At 41.9% G+C, this 7,736-nt stretch overlaps 1 pseudogene; it reads right to left on the bottom strand.

Moving 5' to 3' along the window:
• Positions 1–5,927: 5,927 nt before the first annotated feature.
• LOC129519648 (peroxiredoxin-1-like) lies at positions 5,928–6,508 on the bottom strand (annotated as a pseudogene).
• Between the last annotated feature and the right edge of the window lie 1,228 nt (positions 6,509–7,736).

Below are 7,736 nucleotides of genomic sequence, written 5' to 3'. Positions count from 1 at the left end.
TATTAGCATCAGAGCCAGCTCTACTGGCTTCAGGACAGAACGAGGCCATGGGCGATGAGAAATGTCTGATGAGATGACTGGGGATATATTAGGATTTATAAAGACAGACAAAATATCAGTACTTATTAGCGAATGAAATTAAATGTCTGCCACAGAGGAGTTCTGTATAAATGGTCATTCTGAATAGAGAGCTACAATAGAAAATAGTTTGTTTGTTAGTATGGAAAGTTTTATGCAGGAAGTTATTACCGTTTGAGTTTTCCTTGGAAGTTTTGAGGTGAGTTTTGATTATTACGCATAACTTGAAAGGTTGGGTGAATGGGTTACATATGATGAAACTGTGTTATGTATTGAAAGAGCGACATTTTGACCTGAATTGCCGTTTAAACCACACAGCAGCTGATGCCTATGGATTGCCACATAGCTGTTCAGCTAGGTTTTATATGAGAATGGGGGTGGGTAGAGTGGAGTGGAGTGCTGATGCTTTCTCGGCCAAGAACAAGGCATAGTTCCAGACATACCTTCTCTACAGACACCTTTACACAGGTGACAGGAGATTAGATTTTAGGAGGCACTTTAAGAGGAAGAGATGAGGGGATCCCTGGGTAGCTCAGCGGTTTGGTGCCTGCCTTTGGCCCAGGGAGCGATCCTGGAGTCCCAGGATCGAGTCCCAGGATCGAGTCCCAGGATCGAGTCCCAGGATCGAGTCCCATGATCGAGTCCCATGTCGGGCTCCCGGCATGGAGCCTGCTTCTCCCTGTCTCTGCCTCTCTTTTTCTCTCTCTATATCTATCATGAATGCATGAATGAATAAATAAATAAATCTTAAAAAAAAAAACAGGAAGAGAGGAGAGTGGACATGGAGAGTCTGAGAGATGTGTTGCCCATCACTAAATATTTTCCTCCCATTTGATACTACTCAACTAGGAGTTCTTGAAAAATTAGTAGTAGTTTTTATTTAGTTTATTTATGTGGCTCTCACGAATACCCTTAACAACTCCCTTTTTACCTTCAAGTGGGAATTACTGCCAGTCTGTATTTGGCTGATGGTCATATCAGCACTAAGTGTGGTGGTTGAGAGAGCTCCCTGGACCCAGAGCCAAGGAAACAATTGTATAAGCTCTCCTGCTAATCAGCTGTGTGCCCTCAAGAAAGCCTCTGCCTTGCTGGGGACCATAGTTTTCATCTATAACAGGAGTTGAGAGCCTTTTTTGTAATGTACCAGAAAGTAAGTGTTTTAGGCTTCCCAGGCCACATGGGGTCTCTTGAATATTCTATTCTGCTTTGGTTTTACTTGTTATAACCCTTAAAAATATAAAAACCATTCTTAGCTCCTGGGCCATACAAAAGCAGATTGTGTGCTGGATTTGATTCCCTCGCCTAGGTTGCTGACCCCTGATCTATGTAATAGAAAAGGAGGGGGAAAAATAAAAAGGAAGAATTTGAACTGGCAGTTTTTAGATGTAGGACTGTGAGGAATAGCACGCTAAAGAGTAGATTCTGAGAGCAAGGGTTTTTGTTTGCTTGCTTGTTTTTTTTTTTTTGTTTTAAATATGTATTTTCATGATATAATTTCTCTTGTAATTTTGTTTTTTTTATTTTTTTATTTTTTTTTAATTTTCTTGGTTTTAAATTTGATTCCATTCTTACCTCTGGTTCTTCTGTTCTCCAAATATATTATTACTTACTATTCTGTAGTAGTCATCAAATTTCTTCTTGCATACAGATTGCTAGGAGAAGGAAACAGGTTAGAGGAATGGCTGTCTTTGCAGATGCAGATGTGACCTTTCCCTTACAGAAAGGGAAGTGGCCTGTTGTATTGCTCCTGGAGGCCTGAGCAAAGACCTGAGTATTAAACAGGCCGACCCCAGCAACTCTGAATTCTGGGAGGGACCTGGGAATGGCAGGGGATGGCTGGGAGTGAATGTTAAGAAAGACTCCAATTCTTCCTTTCTGATAATGTTGAATGTTGAATGTTTTTACTCACACTTAACCAACAGTCCAAAGCTCTGTTTAGAGTCTCCTTGGCCTATTTTGGAATGTGATGACATTTTGGTTTCCTGGAAGACAAGACCCCGAAGAGGGCACTATGGACCACATGCCCCAGAATCCCCCCACAATATATCTGTGTCCTGTGCTCCCTCCTACTTTTCTCCTCTGCCCACTTATGTGATTTCCACAGGAGTCAGGAGCTGTCCAGCTACATCGCTTTCCCAACATGTGAGTTTCTCCATTGTGGCTTTTGGCAGGTACAGTTGGTGAATTGCATGTGGTCCAATTATTGACTTCAGCGCTTTGATTCTAGAACCACTTTGAACATTTTCCTTCTATCCTCAGGCAGGCACATTTGACAAGAAAGCCTACACCAAGCTCTACTTGGCCAGTAATTGGGTAATGGCTCCTAATACTCCACAAAAATGCTTTCTGTCTCTTTTTTCCTTTGGAAGGCTCACTGGTGATTTTGGCACTGATACATGGAATGGACACTTTTTAATCTTTTCCTAACTGAACATCTTTGTTGCAAGGACACTGTTGGCCATTGGCATACGGTGAAATGCTTTATTACCAGGTTTCTTGGATCCTTCCCATGCTTTTTGCCACTCCTTCCCCTGCAGCACTGCCCCGGTTTTACCCCTAACCCCTCTGTCCACCCCTCTAATGTTTCAGTTTTTCAGAGTTCCTTCTAAAACTCTCTTCTACATGCTCCATTTATTTTTGAGGTGTTAACTGTCACCTCCATGCTTGTGGCTGTCAAATGTGTAATCCATCTCTACCTTTCCCCTAACTTTACTCTCCTTCATCCTGATGCTTGACAGACATCGTAGCATTCACTTCACATCAAACTTACCCCAATGCCTTTTTATTATTATTTTTTATTTATTTTTAAAGAATTTATTTATTTATTCATGAGAGACACAGAGAGAGAGAGAGAGAGAGGCAGAGACACAGGCAGAGGGAGAAGCAGGCTCCATGCAGGGAGCCTGACGTGGGACTCGATCCTAGGTCTCCAGAATCAGGCCCTGGGCTGAAGGCAGCGCTAAACCGCTGAGCCACCCGGGCTGCCCCCCAGTGCCTTTTTAAAACCTGAAGTCACTCAGCCAGAAGTGTGAACATCTTCGTAGACCTACATGTTTCTCTATTTTTTTTAAAAAAGCTTTTTTTCTTTTTTTAATGATTTTATTTATTTATTCATGAGAGACACACACAGAGAGAGAGAGAGGCAGAGATACAGGCAGAGGGAGAAGCAGGCTCCATGCAGGGAACCTGACATGGGACTTGATTGCCGGTCTCCAGAATCACACCCTGAAGGCGCTAAACCGCTGAAGGCGGTGCTAAACCGCTGAGCCACCTGGGCTGCCCTAAAAAAAGCTTTAAGAATTTTTTATGTATTATTTCTTAAAGATTTATTTATTTATTTGAGTGTGTGTGTGTGTGTATGGGGAGGGGCAGAGGGAGAGAGAGAGAAAGAGAGAGAATCTTCAGACTCCCTGCTGAGCACAGATCCCAATCCCAGGACCCTGACATCATGAGCTGAACCAAAATTAAGAGTCAGATGCTTAACTGCCTGAGACACCCAGGTGTCCCTACCTGTTTCTCTTTTGGTCACTTCCTTCCCCACCTAATCGTTTAGCAAATTATGCTGATTTTATCTCCTAACTGCTTCTCCCCTGTGTCTCTCCTCTCTGCTACCATGTTATTAATTCAGGCTCTCATCCTGCCTTTCTGCTTTTTCTCTAAAATTTTGTTTTTCTTAAATCCGTCCTTCCCTGGGTAGCCATACCGAATATTCAAACCTGTTGCCATGTCACAGTCCTTAAAATTCTTCAGTGGCTAACAGAATAAAACCCAAACTCTTTAGCATGATCCAGCTCCTCTACCTCTCCAGACCCGTTTCTTGATAATCTTTGTCCACTTTACCTTCCAGTAATGCCACATTTTTAGAGTTCCTGGAGCAGTACTTGCACTTTCATGTTTCCATGCCTTTCCTTGTTTTGCTCCTTTTGTCCTTGCTAATTTCTATGTGTACTTCAAAACAAAGTTTAGATTTGTTCCCACATATTATACATCCCTTTCTCTTAACCACTTTTATTGAAGTGATCTGTTGATAGCTCTGTGTCTGTGGATGGCACTCCTCCAAGACAAAGGAATCCTGTTTGTCCCTCATTGAATCCCAAAGCTTTCCTCTCATTTAGCCCTTATGACAACCCTAGGCAGTTGACATTATTGTGCCTGTTCTATAGATGAAGAAACTAAAAGTCAAAAGAAGCTAAATAAATATCTTGCTGGGATGCCTGGGTGGCTCAGCGTTTGAGCGTCTCCCTTTGGTTCAGGGTGTGGGCTCCCCACAGGGAGCCTGTTTCTCCCTCTGCCTGTGTCTCTGCCTCTCTCTCTCTTTCTCATGAATAAATAAATAAAATCTTATTAAATAAATAAATAAATATCTTGCCTAATAGCACATAGATAATGTAGCAGGAGTGTAAGCGATTGGTCAGTATTTACACAGACTAGCTACACATTCAGAATGAAACAATAACTTGCATTAATTGTAAGCTTAAGAAATACTTTTGCCAACATTATCTTGTGACGTTTTGGACAATGGATAGAACAGTAGGTTTGGCGTTAAAGGCCTTGGTTAAAATATTGTTTTGGCCATTTCTAGCCAAACTGATTCATGCCAGGTTACCTCCTCTGAGCATTGCCTCATCTTACTTAAAGCAGGCATAATAATAATTGAAGAAGTACTACATGTGGAAGTGCTTTGTAAGGGGTGTACAAATATGACTTATTAGTTTTTCACTTGAGTTTACATATATGGATACACCTCCGAGAACAGATTCTGGCCAAGTTATCCTTGTTCTTTCACAGTATTGTACCTCAGCCTGTTTACTTATAAATTAGAGAGATTTTCCTTTAGTTGTGAAGAATAAATGAATTAGTGTTTAGTATAACAAGGAGAGTGCAACACTTAGAATGCCTGGTATAAGTTTAGGAGTACAAATGTACATGCCTTAAAAATCTCCTACCTTAATTTGAAGTAGGATTTCATGTGCCGGATAAATTGGGTCAGTCTGTAAGTGAAAGGAGCTTGTATTGCTCCAGCCACAGAACTTCTTATCCTGCCTTTTGTTAGCAGTAAACATGATGCTTCCCTCTCCCTCTCTGCTCTGTTGCTGCTTTTGTTACCGGAGGGTTCACTTTGCAGATTTTTTACCTGAGCCCTATCACTTTTCTTGATAGAATGTCTGCTGTTAAGTTGCCACCTATGGGCATTATTTCCTGTAGGGAACCTAGCCGGTGTGTGTATAAGAATCATTCAGACAAAGTCATTTTGGTGAGAATATTACAGGATTTTATGGTCTGCAACACTGGGTTCCCAGTTGAATTGCTTCAAGTACTTACCTATAAAGGAGAAGGTTTTATTTCATGGGCTGAGTTTCAGGTTATCCTTAATTTGTATAAAAAGTTCTTGATGAGAAGTTTTACATTTACTATGTATCTTCACTTGAAAATTTTATTTAAAAATGGTTTCATTTATTTAACAGAAATACATTGAATGGCACCTATGTGCCAGAAACTACTCTGGTGAGGGGATTGAGTAGAGACACACATTCTCCCTTCCTTGAGTTTATGTAGTAATCTGGAAGGTATACTTTTTTTTTCTCTGTTAAAGTTTAATAGAAACAACAGAAGATCAAAAGTGATGCCCTGCTATTGTACACATCAGTTGGCCTGCCCCATAGCACAGCTCAGGCCATTCTCTCCAGAGGAAGAAAGGCTGGCCTCCCCAAACCCTGCAGGAAAGGCCTGTCTTGTCCCATACCACAAGACAGTAGTACAAAGTCTTGTTTTAAGCATGACAGTAGTACAAAAACAGATTCTGTTTTCATGGGTGCCCACTACAGCCTGGCCCTAAAATGGCGAGGCGCTCACTTCTGCTTAGAGAAATATTCTTTGCTCTTCTGGACATCAGGCTTTATAGTATCACTGCCAGGCTTCAAGCCAGCTGGGCACAATTCCCCATGCTTGTCAGTGAACTGGAAGGCCTGAACCAGTCGCAGAGTCTCATCCACAGAGTGACCAACAGGAAGGTCATTTACAGTGATCTGCCAAAGGATACCTTTATCAATGATAAAGAGGCCCCTGAACAAGATGCCTTCATCAGCCTTTAAGACTCTATAGTCCTGAGCAGTGGTATGCTTGGGGTCTGATACCATGGGAATGTTCATAGGTCCCAGTCCTCCTTGTTTCATGCCAGGTGACAGAAATGAGAATCCACAGAAGCACCAATCACTTGACAGTTGAGTTTCTTAAATTCTTCTGCCCTGTCACAGAAAGCAATGATCTCCGTGGGGCACACCAAGGTGAAGTCAAGAGGATGAAAGAAGAATACGATGTATTTTCCTTTGTAGTCAGACAGGCTGAGGTCTTTGAACTGGCCATCTGGCATAACAGCCGTGGCTTTGAAGTTGGGAGCAGTATGCCCAATTTTGGCATTTCCTGAAGACATCTTGCTATCGGCAGCACTGAAGAGAATAAGCGCCGAAGACCAGTCAGAAAGAAGATGCTGGAAGGTATACTTTAAATGAGTTAGTTACATTCACATGTGATGACTATAATGACAAGGGAAATGCAGGGTTCAGGGAAGTTGTAACAGACTGTTGCAGGGTCATCTGCCTCACACTCCTTTTCTAGGATCACCACTTATACCCAGTCATCCACCTACTTATTGTTAAAGCTGACCCAATGATGGGATCATGGTTGATTGGTTCAAATGTGAGCACCTGTTAAGCCAGGCCAATTACTTCTCCCTTGAAATGTAAGGGAGGTGGGGATCCCTGGGTGGCTCAGCAGTTTAGTGCCTGCCTTTGGTCCAGGGCGTGATCCTGGAGTTCCCGGGATCAAGTCCCGCATCAGGCTCCCTGCATGGAGCCTGCTTCTCTTTCTGCCTGTGTCTCTGCCTCTCTCTTTCTGTGTGTCTCTCATGAATGAATAAATATAATCTTAAAAAAAAAAAAAGAAATATAACAACAGAAAATCCAAGGACTTTCTGGATGTCTAAACATGGGAGCTCTTAGGGCTGCCAGAAGGCCTGGAGGAGGGGAAAAAGCCCCAGTAAGAGCATGGGAGGAAATGAATCTGAAACTCAGAGGTATGGAAACCAGAGACAGAAAGTTCTGGCAGCATTTGGGTTGCTGGTTAGAGGTCTTTGTGAGATCCAACCTGGATACCCAGAATTTTTTAAATAAATTTCCCTTTCCTTTTTTGCTTAAGGTAGTTTGGGTTGAATATCTGTTGTATGACACCAGAGCACATACAGACATGTATGGCTTGGGAACCTAACCCAAATTAAGGAATCAGGGAAAGCCACTTGCAACATATGTTTACACGGTGTTTTATTTCTAGTTAGATTCCCTGGTTAGCCCATAAATGATTGTTTAACCCCTAGTGTAGCTAGAATTGATTTTTGTTTCTCCTTAGAATGGATGGATTCATTCATTCATATTGAAGACCTGGTATGTTCTAGGGGCTAGGCATTGGAGAAGTAAAAATATTTACAATGTACTGCCTCTGAGGAGCATTTGCTCTCTACTAAACCTCTTGCCTATGTTGCCATACGCAGACACAGGCTAATCTGTGAAACTAACTTCTATATGATATTATGTCTATGGTAAATGCATTTACTAGTTAGTGGGGAGAAAAATTTGTGCCCTTTAACTATTGCAGTTCATTAATGC

This window comes from Nyctereutes procyonoides, unplaced genomic scaffold (assembly GCF_905146905.1).
Source record: "Nyctereutes procyonoides isolate TBG_1078 unplaced genomic scaffold, NYPRO_anot_genome, whole genome shotgun sequence".
In the NCBI taxonomy this organism is placed as follows: domain Eukaryota; kingdom Metazoa; phylum Chordata; class Mammalia; order Carnivora; family Canidae; genus Nyctereutes; species Nyctereutes procyonoides.
The sequence above is the reverse complement of the archived record's forward strand: the minus strand, read 5'-3'. Positions and strand labels throughout refer to the sequence as shown.